The 15684-nt window shown below is 38.2% G+C and overlaps 1 pseudogene; it reads left to right on the plus strand.

Moving 5' to 3' along the window:
• Positions 1-1943: 1943 nt before the first annotated feature.
• Positions 1944-6738, plus strand: LOC150032699 (uncharacterized; annotated as a pseudogene).
• The last annotated feature ends 8946 nt before the right edge of the window (positions 6739-15684 follow it).

The following is a 15684-nucleotide window of genomic DNA, read 5'->3' on the forward strand; positions in this document are numbered from 1 at the left end:
AACACCACTATTATCACAATAAAGTGTGATAGCTTAGACATGTCTGGAACAACTTCCAGATCAGTTAGGAATTTCCTGAGCCAAACGGCCTCCTTAGCAGCTTCATAAGCCGCTACATACTCAACCTCCACAGTGGAATCCGCGATGCACCCCTTCTTGGTGCTTTGCTAAAATACAACTCCTCTATTAAGAGTGAGATCTTGAAGTAGATTTTCAAGAATTCCTATCAGTCTGAAAATCAGAGTCAATGTATCCTATAAGGATCTAATCCTTAAAACCATACACAAGCATGTAGTCCCTCGTTCTCGAAAGATACTTGAGGATGTTCTTGACGGTTGTCCAGTGATCATATCCTAGATTAGATTGATATCTACTGACTATCCCCACTGCGTAGCAGATGTCAGGTCTAGTACATAACATCGCATACATCAAACTGCCCAAGGCATATGCATAGGGGACCCATTTCATTTTCTCAACTTTTTGAGGTGTCTTAGGACACTATTCCTTAGACAAAGTAACTTCGTGCCTGAAAGGCAATAGACCCTTCTTGAAATTTTGCATCGAGTACTTGATCAATATCTTGTCAATTTATGATGCATAAGACAGTGCTAGGATTTTGTTCTTTCGATCCCAAAAGATCTAAATCCTAAGAACAAACTGAGCCTCTCCCAAATCTTTCATTTGGAATTGGGCTGCTAGCCAGTTCTTAACTAAAGTTAGTAAGCCTACATCATTCCCAATGAGTAGGATATCATCTACATATAACACTAGGAAAACTACTGAATTGTTGATAATTTTCTTGTAGACACAAGACTCATCAACATTCTGATCAAAGCCATAAGGTTTGATCGCAGTAGGAAACCTTATATTCCAAGATCAAGATGCCTGTTTCGGTCTAATAGCACTTGAAATGTGCTATTTTCTTCTGCTTAACTCAAGGTTGTTTAGCTGCTTAATTTGGTTTAATTGCTTATTTTGTAGGACTCGAGTGTACAAGCGGTTGGATCAAGCGTTCGGTACTTAAAGACGCTAAAATAACAAAATTAGAAACTAAATCGATCAAATGACCAAAAAAAGGAAGAATACCTGGACGCAGGGCAATGTTGCAATGCTTTGGAAACTCAAGGACGCCAGCGTTGTAACACACTCCAACGCTAAAGCCTGACGCTGTAAGACAGAAGCATCAGCGTTTCAACACTGCAAAGTTTGACGCGAACCCCTCAACACGCGCGACACTGCAGCTAGCCTATAAAAGGAACCCTTAGGGTTCAGCCGAAATCATCCCATCTTCTACTTTCTACTCCAATTTTGGGAATTTTAGTCTCTTTTCTAGCTCTTTTATTATTATTATTATTGATTTTTCTTTTAGTCTTGTAATAAGTTCTCCTTTGCCAATCGTGTTGATTTTCGACATGTTTCGTGGCTAAAGGATAAGAACTTAGCTTGAGTTAGTTAGTTTAATTTCATTCCAATATAATTCTTGAGACTCGTTTTGTAATTCTGTGAGTATTATTTTGACTTCATGGAATTTTCTTGAGTATATTTTCAGTTTTCGTTTATGGGATAATCTGACAAATTAACTATGCACATTTAATTGACTACTTTGATTGGCTATAAGCAAAAGTTAAGTCAGTTTGTTGTGTTAATTTAGGATCCCAATTGACAAGCATTTACTTTCTAACTTAGATAAATTTCCTCAATTAATCGATTAGATGATGGAAACCAATTAATTGGCTTAGTGTCGCCCTAAAGCTTAAATCTTGTTAGTTAATTGATTGGTTGAGGATCCATAATTAATTTTATTTTATGGACAATTGTATTTTGTAGAGATCTCTAGGGAAGAGTGGAGAATCAGAAGAGAAAGGAGACAGCAAACTGCTCGTGCCAGTGAGATTCATGTTGAAGACACATTTAAAGGAGACGTCCCTAGAAATTTCCCAGTAATGGCCGAACGAGAAAAGACCCTCAAGAAGCTTGTAACCCCTAACCCTTGTGCATTGCCTATCTTGAGACAACAAGTAACTTTGAACTTAAATGTGGCTTAATTCACTTACTGCTTGCCTTTTCTGGTCTGTAGGGCGAAGACCCGCACAAACATTTGAAGGAATTGTATGTCGTGTGCAATGGAATGAAACCAGTAGGATGACTCAGGAGCAGAAAAATATTAGGGCATTCCCCTTTTCATTGAAGGGAGATGTCAAGGAATGGTTCTATATTCTTCTGCCTGGAAGTATCGCGTCTTGGGAAGAACTACAGAGGCAGTTCTTGGAGAAATTCTTTCCAACATCTTGAGCTGCTAGCATCAAAAAGGAAATTTACAACATCATGTGGTTCGATGGATAGACCCTTCATGAGTATTGGGAACGATTCAAAAAGACCTATGCCAAGTTCCTCCATCATCAGATCTCAAACTAACTCTTGATCCATACTTTTATCAGGGATTGATGTAGACTGACAGAAGTAGCATAGATGTAGCTGCAGGAGGAGCCTTAGTCAATAAAACCTCGACTGAGGCAATGAACTTGATAGCTACCATGGCAGCAAATTCTCAACAGTTTGGAACTAGAGCTGCAGTTAGTGAAAATTCCGCCAATGAGGTTAGTGAACTTAAGAAAGAAATATCTGACTTAGTTTTTGTTGTGAAACAGTTGGCAAAAGTGGAGATTGGATAGCGCACGACCAATTGCCAAGTATTTCATGGAACTAGCCATTCAGCTGACGTTTGCTCAAGTGCTCTACAAGGAGCAATTCCTAAGGTGAATGTCGTTGGAGACTACAATTATAATGGGCAAAACAAATGGTGGGACCCATTTAGTCAGGTCTACAATCCTGGGTAGAGACCACCCAAACTTCAAATGGGGAGGACATAATGAGCATGCCCAGTCTAATCATGGAGCTCCGTCTGGTTCAGGTATGTCCTTGAAAGACATTGTTAAAAGTCTTGCTGACAACTCTTTTAAATTTCAACAGGATACACAATATTTTTAGCAAGATACAAGGAAAGCCACTAAAGCTTTAGGAACCCAAGTCTCACAACTAGCCACCTCTATGAGCAAATTGGAAAGACAATATGGCAAACTTCCATCCCAACCTAAGTCATTGCTCAGAGAGAATGTTAGTGCAATAACATTGAGAAGTGGCAAGGAGTTGGAGCCACCTGTTGAGTTAATAAAATAGCCAGAACTGGAGAAATTAGAAATTCCTTCTTCAGATCAGATCGTTTTGCCACCACAAAATAAACAGGGAGTATCTTCTCACGCTTATCCCCATTTAGATGCATATGTACCTAAAGCCCCTTTTCCTTCCAGGCTTGCTAGGCCAAAGGAAGCAGTTACAGACAAGGACAAGGAGCTTTTGGAGCTGTTTAGAAGGGTTGAGATAAATATTCCTCTCCTCGATGTCGTCAAGCAAATCCCCAAATATGCCAAATTTTTTAAGGAGCTTTGCACGAGGAAAAGACAAGCCAAGGAAAAAGAGAGAATGGTGATAAATCACTCCGTATCTGCAATCCTACAGAAAAACAGAAGGATCCAGGTATGTTTTCTCTCCCTTGCATCATAGGCAAAAAGAAAATTGATAAGGCCATGCTAGATTTGGGTGCATCAACAAATGTTATTCCTTATTCAATTTATCAAGAATTATAATTAAAGGACTTAACTGACATTGAAGTTGTCATACAATTAGCATATAGGTCCTTTATTCACTCATTAGGAGTCATAGAGGATGTCCTAGTTCAAGTCAATGAGTTGTTTTTTCCTGCCGATTTCTATGTTCTTAAGATGGAAGAGCCCACATCCATATCATCTGTATCAATCTTGCTTGAGCGGCCTTTTATGAAGATGGCCAAGACTAATTGATGTAGATGAGGGCACTTTGTCTGTGGAGTTCGATGGTGAGTTTATCAAGTTTAATATTTTCGATGCTATGAAAACTTCCACCCTAAGGCAAGTACATTCTTTGTGCCAGATTGATGTGTTTAACTCTCTTGAGCAGGAGGTTATATGGGATGTCTATGACGACAATGAAGGTGATTCGGAGATTTAATCCCCCTTGGAAAGCTTGTCACCTTGTCCATGACAGAGCCGATAAGTATGACCTCATGTTCTGATGATGAATCTTCTGACAAGGTGCTTTCTTCTATTTTGCAGCCACCTAAATTGGAGCTGAATGAGCTTCCAGACCACTTAAAGTACACCTATCTGGGGGAAGTTTAGACCTTGCCTATTATTATCTCCAAGCACCTAACTGAGGAACAAGAAAAGCAGCTGGTTGAGGTATTATGGAAATATAAAATGGCCATTGGATGGATGTTGGCCGACATTAAAGGTATTAGTCCATCTGTGTGCATGGATCGAATCTCTTTGGAAAATGGAACCAAGCCTTGTCGACAGCCCCAATGACGTTTGAATCCTATCTTGAATGAGGTAGTTAATGTAGAGGTCTTCAAACTCTTGGATGCAGGTATTATCTATCCTATCCCTGATAGTAAGTGGGTCAGTCCTATTCATGTAGTGCCTAAGAAAACGGGTATTACTGTGATTAAAAATGATGAGGGTAGTTTGATTCCTGTTAGGGTCTAGAATGGGTGGAGGATGTGTATAGATTTTAGGAAATTAAATGATGTAACTAGAAAGGACCACTTCCCCATTCCGTTTATTGATCAGATGCTCGAAAGCCTTTCTGGAAAGCCCTTATTCTATTTTCTTGATGGTTTTTCGGGTTTCTATCAGATCCTAATGAATCAAGAGAACCAACAGAAGACGATATTTACATGTCCTTATGGCACCTTCGCTTTCAGAAAAATGCCATTAGGACTATGTAATGCTCCCGGAACCTTTCAGTGATGTATGATGTCCATATTTTCTGAGAATATTAAAAAATGCATGGAGGTTTTTATGGATGACTTTACAGTATATGGAGACTCATTTGCTAATTGTCTGTCTAATTTGTCTAGGATGATAGAAAAATGCATTGAGTCTAACCTTGTTCTGAATTTTGAAAAGTATCATTTCATGGCCTCGCATGGCATAGTTTTAGGACATATAGTATCTGAGCATGGCATAGAGGTAAATCCTATTAAAATTGATGGTATTGCTAAGCTCTCTTACCCCACAGATGTGAGAAGGGTCGTTCGTTTCTTGGTCATGTAGGTTTCTATCGCAGGCTCATTAAAGATTTCAGTAAGATTGCTCAGTCGATGACCTCCCTTCTCAAAAAAGGCGTGGCCTTTGATTTTAATGATGAATGTAGGAAAAAATTTTATGTGCTAAAGAACACCATGTCATGCACTCCAGTTATTCAGGATCCTCGTGGGGACCTTCCCTTTGAGATCATGTGCGATGCGAGTGACCATGTTGTGGGACCGTGTTGGGGCAGATGATCGATAAGAAACATCACGTCATCTACTATTCTTCGAAGACCCTTAACCCAGCTCAGTGCAGCTACACCACGACGGAAAAGGAACTTTTAGCTGTTATTTTTTCTTTAGAAAAATTTCGCTCTTATATTTTGGGATCTGAAGTTACTGGTTTTTCTGACCATGCAGCTCTACACTGCCTGATGTCAAAGAAGGAGTCCAATCCTAGATTGTTGAGGTGGGTTCTTCTCCTTCGGGAGTTCAACCTAAAACTCTAAGACAGAAAAGGATGCGAGAATGTCATTGTCGATCACATGAGTAGAATTGTAGCAGAGGGAGGTTGCCTCAGTTCTAATGGAAACTTCTCTGACCACACTTTGATGCAGGCATATGGTATTTCTATGACTCCCCGATATGCTGACATTGTGAATTACTTGACCACTGGTAAGTTCCCGCCTGGTATGAACAAATTAGGCAAGATAAAATTAAAAGTGAGTCAAAATATTATTTTTGGGAGGATCCTATTCTGTGGAAGTTTTATTCAGATCAGGTAGTTAAAGGTGTGTCCTTAATGGTGAGTTCTTTTCTGTTCTTGAATTTTTTCATAAGCATGCATGTGGAGGGCACTTTAGTCCCAAGAGAACCGCCAAAAAAGTCTTCGATTCTAGTTTATATTGGGACACACTATTTAGGGATGCATATTTTATTTGCAAAACTTGTGAGCGGTGTCAAAAATTTGGAGGGTTGTCCCGTAGGAATGAGATACCACAATTCCCTATACTTTTTTGTGAGATATTTGATGTTTAGGGGATTGACTTTATGGGACCTTTTCTTTCTTCTTGTGGGTACAAATATATTTTCTTGGCAGTGGACTATGTTTCTAAATGGGTGGAAGCAAAGGCCACAGTTACTGATGATGCTAAAGTGGTTGTAGGTTTTTTGAAGACTAACATTCTTAGCAGGTTTGGCTTTCCTAAAGCAATCATCAACGATCGGGATCACACTTTTGCAATAGAGTCATTGCATCCCTGTTGAAGAAGTACGGTGTCCAACATCATATTGCCACCCCATACCACCCTCAGACCAATGGGCAGGCAGAGGTGTCCAATAGAGAAATAAAGACAATTTTGGAAAATGTGGTCAACTCAAGAAGAAAAGACTGGAGCCTCCGACTTTATGACGCTCTATGGGCCTACAAGACAACTTTCAAAACTCCTATTGGAATGTCCCCTTACCGGATCGTTTATGGTAAGGCATGCCATCTTCCAGTTGAAATCCAGCACAAGGCTTATTGGGCTATCAAGAAGTGCAATTGGGACTTAGAGGCAGCTGGGGAGGCCAGACTTTTACAGCTTCAGGAATTGGAAGAGCTAAGGTTATAATGTTTTGATAATTCCTTGATTTATAAGCAAAGAGCGAAGGAATTTCATGACAAGATGTAGGGAAAAAGGTACTCGTTAAAGGTCTTCCATGATGGCGAGTCTTTGGATTGCTTCGACATTGCCTACCGATTGGACTCGTTGGTGTACATTTGAAACGAGCAATCACGGTCGAGCAATCGACCATAAACATTTATGCTACCTAGAGGCAACCAGGATTTAAATTTACTTGCTTTCTAGGATAGATTTCATTCAGTATTTTTCTCTTTTTTATTTTTCTCATTTATTGAGCCTAATTCTTTCTATTATTCTTGTTTGTAGGATTTATGGGAAGAAAAATAGCTGAGCAGAGTGCCCTACATCCTTCCTTCACCTCATTGTTCAGGAAAGTATTCTGATCCCTCGTGCTCTATTTCTAATCACATTGGGGACAATGTGTATTTTAAAAGTTGAAGGTGGGGTGTTTGAATTTTTGGGCCATTTTTTCAAATTTTTGGGCTGCATTTTTTATTGATGATATTATTTGGTCCTTGAGCGTGTGCTCAGACAATGCTTGCTTGTTTATCTTGTTGTTGTGTTCCTTATGATGACTAGTCTATGACGCACTTGTAGGAATTATTTTTGCATGAGAATAGGTCGAATGAAAGGGTTCATAATTTTCATGATATTTTTGAAAATTCTGCTAAAAATTTTAATTACATCTCCAAGCCCTTTTCATATCTATCTTGACCTTATATGCTTGGTTAGAATTGAATTATGAGACCATAAGTTTGTTGTCACTCTGATAGGCCTTAGTGATAGATATTAGTCTTTTTAAGGTCCAATTTAGTAATGCATGCTTAAGATGTAGTCAATTGATATTAATGTCGCCAGAAAAAAAAATAATAATCAGTTATTCATGTTTAAGGGTCTACTCCTCTTCTTCAAAGGGTATGATTAACCTGGGGTGGCCATGAAAACTGTGGTTTCCCTTTAAGCTAAAGTATCCTAGAGGAATGAGTAAGCTTAGACACTTTTGAAGGGAAATTGGCCCATAGTTGGATGATTCGCATGACCCCCGTGTGGGCAAACCAAAATGAAAATCGATTTCCTGAATTAAGTTTCCCGTTGTTATTTGCAAAATATGAAAGAAAAAAAAAACGTAATAGCATGTGAAAAAAAAAGGCGATGGTAAATAGATTTTTAACGAATCCAATGTTATGCCATTATCACTTTGAATTCAGGAAAGCTAAGTCAGGATCCTTCAAGCTAGTGTAGAGGGAAAATAAATGGAAGATTCATAAAGTCATTTCAGGCTCGCTCCGGATCAAAATAAATAACTTTGAGCTTAATCATGCATTACAAAATTTTCAAAACGAATTTTCAAACTGTTTATGAAATGATGGAATGATTTTTTATTACCTATTTGATTGTGAATTTGATCAAGCGTTCGGGACTTAAAGTCGCTAAAATGACAAAATTAGAAGCTAAATCGATTAAATGACCAAAAAAAAGGAAGAATGCCTGGACGCAGGGCAACGTTGCAACGCTACCCCCAAGCCTTGCAACACTTCAGAAACTTAAGGACACCAACGTTGCAAAGCACTCCCGCTGAAGTCTGACGCTGTAAGACAAAAGCATCAGCATTGCAACGCTGCAAAGTTTGATGCAAACCCCTCAGCACGCGCGGTGCAACCGAGTATTGCAACGCTCTCCCTAACGTTGCGACGCTGCGGCTGGCCTATAAAAGGAACCCTTAGGGTTCAGCTGAAATCATCCCATATTCTACCTTCTACTCTCGATTTTGGGTGTTTCAGTCTCTTTTCTAGCTCTATTTTGATTGCTTTTGCTTTTAGTCTTATAATAAGTTCTTCCCCTTTGCCAATCGTGTTCATTTTCGACATGTTTCGTATCTTCGAAAAACGAGGGACTACTCGTGTATAGAGATAAGGATCTGATCCTTATAGGATACACGGACTCTGACTTTCAGACCGATAATTCTCGCAAATCGACATCAGGGTCAGTTTTCACTCTGAATGGAGGGGCTGTTATCTGACGAAGCATCAAGAAAGAATGCATCGCAGACTCCACTATGGAAGCCGGATATGAAGTCGCTTGTGAAACGGCTAAGGAGGATGTTTCGCTCAGGAAATTCCTTTTAGATTTGGAAGTTGTTCCAAATATTGATTTGCCTATCACTCTTTATTGTGATAACAGCGGGGTTGTGGCAAATTCAAAGAAGCCTCAGAGTCACCGTCGGGGTAAGCACATAGAACAAAAATATCACTTGATCAGGGAGATTTTGCATCGCAGTGATGTGATAGTCATGAAGATCGCATCAGAGCACAACGTTGCTGATCCCATTACAAAGGCCCTCACGGCTAAAGTGTTTGAGGGTTACCTGGGGAGTCTGGGTCTGCGAGACATGCGACAACTTGTCTAGGGCAAGTGGAAGATGATACTGTGGTATGCCCTAGTTTATTGTACAATGTACATGTTTTCTATTGTATTGTACATTAGTCTCCCGAGTCATTAGGACAAGTGGGAGATTGTTGGGTTGGTGTCCTAATTCTCCCGGAGTCTCGTTGTTTGTAATGATACACATTGTTTGATGAATAAAATAATTGTTATTTCATTCTGGAATTTACTCATATCCAATAAACAAAACTCCTTGGTTATCTTATGTGAACTTAAGCATGTATATGTGATATACAAGTGGATCATACCTTAAGTGATAAACTAAATAGTTATGTAGAATAAGGATTAAGGAGGGATACCTGATCCTGGTGATACTACGGATACGACCCGCTTTGTAGAGGTTTGCAAGTATTGTAAACTACTACAGATGGTAGATCCTAACCATTCATGTGGAGACGTGCGAGCAAGGATGTCCTATACAAAGAGTTTGTATAAGGCCGGACCACGACATGACTAGACTTTGTATATAACGTCATTGATACTAGAGACTTACATCTCACCTAAACGACCATACGTGACATGACCTCAATCCTGAGTGTTTTGGGAACTCCTGCCTTTGAGGGAGATCCTTTGATTAGTATGGGTGAGAGTGGCCAGATTGCCAACTCAACATGCCTATCTTTTTGGGGACTTGTCTGACCTAGAAGCTGAGAACTCAATCCACAAGATGGAATTCACTATTTTCCCGAAGCAGGGATAAGTAGAGAGATTGCTCCCTTAAGAGCTGATTTCAGGGCTTGAACATAGTGGCCACAACTTCTCTTTGAAAGAGAGGACTCAGTCATAATAAGACTATGACTTATGTTCATTAGAGGAATCAGTGGTACTTAAGGAGTTAGATGTAACTATAGGGGCATAACGGTTATTGGCTCAGCTATACTTACGAGTGATCTATGAAGGGTTGTCGAATGGCTGATTGGTTAAAATGGACAAATAATATATCTATAGTAAGAAGAGTTTAGCTATCGGTCTTTAGTGGAATGCCTGGCAGTTAACGGATGGTGGATCCCGTGACTAAAGAGTTTAGTAAGTTATTCATGAACCGTTGGAGCTTCGAGCTACAGGTCCATAAGGTCCCCTTAGTAGCTCAATGGATTCAGTTGAGGATCAGTTCTTGGTGTTGATTTGAAATGTTCAAATTGACAAGAGGTGATTCGATTATATATGATATGATCCGTATGATGTATGAGATACATCTAGTGGAGGATTAATGTAAATGAGATTTACATTAAGTACCATGGAATAGAAAAAAAAAAAAAACTATGGTTTATATGTTTCATGAAATGAAATATTAAAACTATAGGTTATAAATATAGTATGATAAGTTGGTTATCATTTATATTTATAATAATATTAATTATTGGATAATTAATTCTTTTTCTCTAATAACCAATTGAATGGGAGGTTATTGGTAGTTTCATGGTAATCGTGAGATAAAAGGAAAATTGTTTTCCTAATTTTAGTAATGTTAAAATTTTGTGAATTTGAGATTTTTTTCTTTCGGAAAATAATCTCACGGAAGTTGTCAAGTAAATATGATTTACTAAGCGACAATTTGGAGCGAGCTAAATGATCGTGTAGTGTTTGTAGGCGACAAACACGCAGTTAAGCAATGAGTTAAACGATCGCTTAGCTTTTGCTACACAATCGCTTAGTTTTTGCTAAACGATTGGGCATCGACCTATACGATAGGTTCTAAAATCTCCCATTTACTCAATCGTTTACACGATTGTTGTTTCCTCCGTCTTCTGCCTCAAACCAAATCCACACAGAGCCCACCCTCTGGATTCTCATACCGAGAATACCAATGTATCTTTCTTGGTGGTGTCATACTCAACTCGACACTGTCGAGGTTCTGCGGAGGTTGTTCGTGCTGTTGGGGTGTTCGTGCTAAGGCGATCGCTGAGTTTGAGTGCGCGGTGTTTGTGTAGTGTAGCGGTTGTGTTGGACGAGCGTTCGAGGTTACTATGTTCAAGCGTTCACAATCAAGGAGCGTGGTGATGAGTCTACAAATGTGTGTAGCGTTCTCCTTGATTATTTGTATTATCATGTTGTAATTTCTGTAATGAATGCATAACCGTATGTTTCGTTTTATGACTGTAATTGTAAAGTTCATATATGATTATAATTTGGAATGATCTTTCTACTACTCATGAAAATCCTCGTGCACGATTTCCTTCACCCTCAACACTTGAGGTGGATTTACCCTACTAGATGAACCTACATCAACAACTTTTGTTGAGGTAATAGGCTCTTCAACAACTCTTATTGAAGATTCAGTAGTTTCTTTGGAAAGCTCATTCAACACGATTTTTCTTCTAGATCTGTGCTCCCTTATATGATCCTCATCAAGAAAAGTAGCATTTGTCGATACAAACACTTTTTTCTCTTTAGGATCATAAAAATAACATCCTCTCGTTCCCTTGGGTAGCCTACAAATAGGCATAACCTTGAATGTGTTTCCAATTTCTTAAGGTTAACCTCAAACACATGTGTTGGGCAACCCCAAATATGGAAATGATGTAAATTAGTTTACGACCATTCCACAACTCCAAAGGTGTTCTGGCAACACTCTTGGAGGGAACATAGTTCAGGATATAAGTTGTAGTCTCTACTGTAAAACCCTAAAACGAGTCAGGTAAGGAAGCGTAGCTCATCATCGATTGAACCATGTCCAACAGGGTTCGATTTCTCCTCTTTGATACACCATTCTGCTGAGGTGTACCAGGTGCTGAGAGTTGGGAAACTATTCCATGTTCTACATATAGTTCTGGAACTCATAATCCAAAAACTCTCTACCACGATCAGATCTAAGTGTTTTAATTGTTTTACTTAATGCATTTTGAACTTCGGCCTTAAACTCTTTGAACTTTTCAAATGACTTAGACTTATGTTGCATTAAATTAACATACCCATACCTCGAATAATCCTTAGTAAAAGTTATGAAATATTCATAGCCTCCCCTAGTTCACACATTCATTGGACCACAAAGGTCTGAATGCACTAGCTCTAGAGGCTCTTTGGCCCGATAACCTTTTCCAGAAAAGGTCTTTTAGTGATTTTGCCTTCAAGGCATGACTTGCACACAAGTAAAGAATTTTCTTCTAACTCGCTTAGAAGTCCATTCTTCACCAATCTCTCAATCCTATTGAGATTAATGTGCCCTATACGTGCCAAAGTTGGGCCTTTTCTTTAGGAGAAATTTTAAGTTGTTTATTTGAGTTATGGCAGTTTTAAACATCTCTATGTTATGGAGAGAATTTGTTGCTAACGACCTTAGCACATATAAATTATTTTTCAGTTGAGTCGAACATATATCAATACCATTTTTCGAAATAAACACTTTATTTACAAAAAAAATTAAGTTGATAATTATATTTGAGTACTTTACAGAAATTAGGTCCCTCTTTAACTCGAGAACTATATATACATCATTTAAAAAGATAAACCTATTCTGTAAAGTCAACCAGAGACCTCTCACTACCACAGTTGAGACGACGTGTCCGGTTTCAACTTGCATCGTCATCTCACCAGCACCAAGATGCCGCCAGGGACTTATTCCCTGAAATGAAGAACAAATATGGTTAATAGTCCCAGAGTCAATAATCTAGGAAAAATCATCATTCTCCACTAAACAAGTTTCTAAAACTAGTAAATCGCATTTACCTTATTTGGCCTTCTTCTTATCAGCCAAATAACGTGGGCAGTTCCGCTTTCAGTGCTCATTCTGGTTGCAATGGAAAAACTTTCCTTTGTCAACCATCATTGGTTGCCTACCCCTTGGAGTAGCAGGTTGTGGGTTAGCAGGCGCCTTCCCCTTACCACCTTTTTCTTCTTCCACTTTCTAGTGCCAGAAGTAGAAGGTGCAGACTTAGTTCCAGAGGTCGAACCTTTGTGGAACTTTTTTAATGATGAAGTAAAATTTGCCTCACTAAACTTCTTTTCCTTGCTTTTTAACAAATATTTGAAATTCTGCAACTCATTGAGTAGAGTTGTAAGGTTGTAATCAACCCTGTTCAGAAAAGAGTTGCTTACAAAGTGAAGGAAGCTTTCTGGTAATGACTCCAGAATTATGCTAACCTGGATGGCCTTATCGATGCTCAACCCATTCATCTTTGTCACGTTGAAGTAGACCATCATATTGAGAACATGTTTTCGAACAACTGTTCCCTCCTTCATTTGTGAGTTGAAAATGTACTTCAGAGCGTCATGCCTGAGCTACATAGATGGATGTCCGAACATTCCCCTTAGGGACTCTATAATCTCGCATGCAGTGATCATGGGCTCATACTTCTTGGCCAAAACGTCGTTAAGGCTGGCCAAGATATATGCTCGGGCCTTTTCGTTTGCTCGTGTCCAATGCTCATATCCGTCTCGAACGTTTTGAGCAGCATTATGAGGTGGAATAAGAGGACACTCCTCCATAAGGACGAACCTTAGGTCATCGACGATAAGTATCGTGTTAATAGTATTCTTCCAACTAGCATAATTTTCGTCAATCAGTTTGTCGACGGTAAGTAAAGATAAAGTAGCAGTAGCCATAATTTAAAAATGCTGAAAAATGAACAAACTTAATAAGTCTACTTACATTAAACCACTTTTAGAACCAATCAAGTTTTAGCAAAATAGTTCTAGTGTACCCTAAGTGATATCTATTTTGCAATGATGCTTCAGTGAAGCAGGACAAAAGTCACCGTAGGATGATCAAGTTCCCCTTCACTAGAATGAAACAATCCCAACCATTAGACAGAAACAACTCATTGTAACTTAATCTAACATTCACTAGTGTTCAGTTCGTAATTTGTTAACATCCTTAACAATTATGTGTAAGTGTAACCCCCCATCTTAGGACCTAGAGTCCCGCCTAATGAGTCAACTTTAGGAAAAAGCCAATTAGGACAAGAGACTAAAGCAACCCTATCCATTTATGGAGATCAAATAAAGTGTTGTGCAAAACAACCATCCTTTAGGGTACACTTCCAGGGTGCCACGAGGAGATACACTAAAACTTTATCCAACCTAATAAGAGAGACTGAGGGATATGTTGTCACACGTCCCGCTCCCATTTACTATGAACATTCTCTCCATTCACCTTGTTATTGACCTACCCAAATGCCACCTATAGAAGAACACTCCAGAGGTACCTTGAGGCCGAAGATAGATCTCACGATGTGAACTTTTAAGGGAGAACGTGTAGAAGTAAAGTGAAGTATCATATACCCCAATTACCACCCACTGAATGTTCTACCTAAGGTTCATTAACTTAGAAAATCTGGCTACTGATTTTAACTAAGTGGTTTGTTTAATTTTCTAAAAAAAAACACTTGTTTTTTATGATTAAACAAGTTTGATTCAAGTCTTACTAAACGCTTTAATAGACTTTCATCAAAATTGCATGCATGTAACAAATCTATCTAATTCACTTTTCCAGGTAGGTTCCCAGGTAGGGGTGCGATGTTTCCACCAACTTAAGTACCCCAGCTAGCCAGAACCAGCCTTAGCCAAAAGGTCCCATATAGAACATTTGTTACATATTTAATCTTTTATTAATCAATTTAATTCTATTAAACCAAATTAAAAGATTAAACTTAGGTTTCTAATCTTATTAGAAACGTGATCTTAGGTTTAGCTTAATCAAAATTTAAAACATGATTAAAGCCTAAGGTTTGCATGCAACTCTTTATTATTGGTTCTAATTCTAATTTCATTAATTATAACTCTTATAAAAATGAAACAACTAAAATCATTCTACATTGCTAGCTAGATATACATAAGGTATTTATAACTTTTATAAATAAACCTAAGTGTCATGCTTCATACAATGTTTATTCATTACAAATATATATAACTTTTATATAATCCAAGTAATGAATTAAGCACACATTCCATGCTACCATACAACCTTATATTATAACATTTATAATATAAATGATGCATGGAGATGCTATAATGCATGCATATATTATAATTTTTATATTATATGATGCATGAGCATGCTTTAAGAAATCTAATCATGCAAACTAATATATTATAACTCTTATAATATAAAGATGATGTATGAATAAAACTGTATAACCTATGGTCGGTTTTAAAACTATATGACATACATTATGGCATATAAGATAAACATACATTACATGCACATTTAATAAAAATTAATGGACCAAGATAGTTTATCTAAAAAAATCGAAAAGGAAATGCTAAATGATAACGGGCAGAAATGCATGTTATTATAATGCTAAGTTCTTAAACAATGCTGGCTTTCGTTGATAAAATATGTTAGATTGCGTCCAAAAAGCAATAAACTCATAACATTGCGGTCGCATGCGTTCATCGTATAGAAACAGTTGATTTTTGTATTTTTATGCAGAATATGCATTGACGCAAGGTAGAAAGAGCGATCACAGAAAATCATTGGTCGAGCGCAACATTACTCCAAGGATTTGCGGTGATTGTGTTCGCAAACATTTGCTCAAGAAGGATTGTCGCATA

Source organism: Benincasa hispida, chromosome 11 (genome assembly GCF_027475165.1).
Source record: "Benincasa hispida cultivar pf3 chromosome 11, pf3_genome.v1.1, whole genome shotgun sequence".
Classification (NCBI taxonomy): Eukaryota; Viridiplantae; Streptophyta; class Magnoliopsida; order Cucurbitales; family Cucurbitaceae; genus Benincasa; species Benincasa hispida.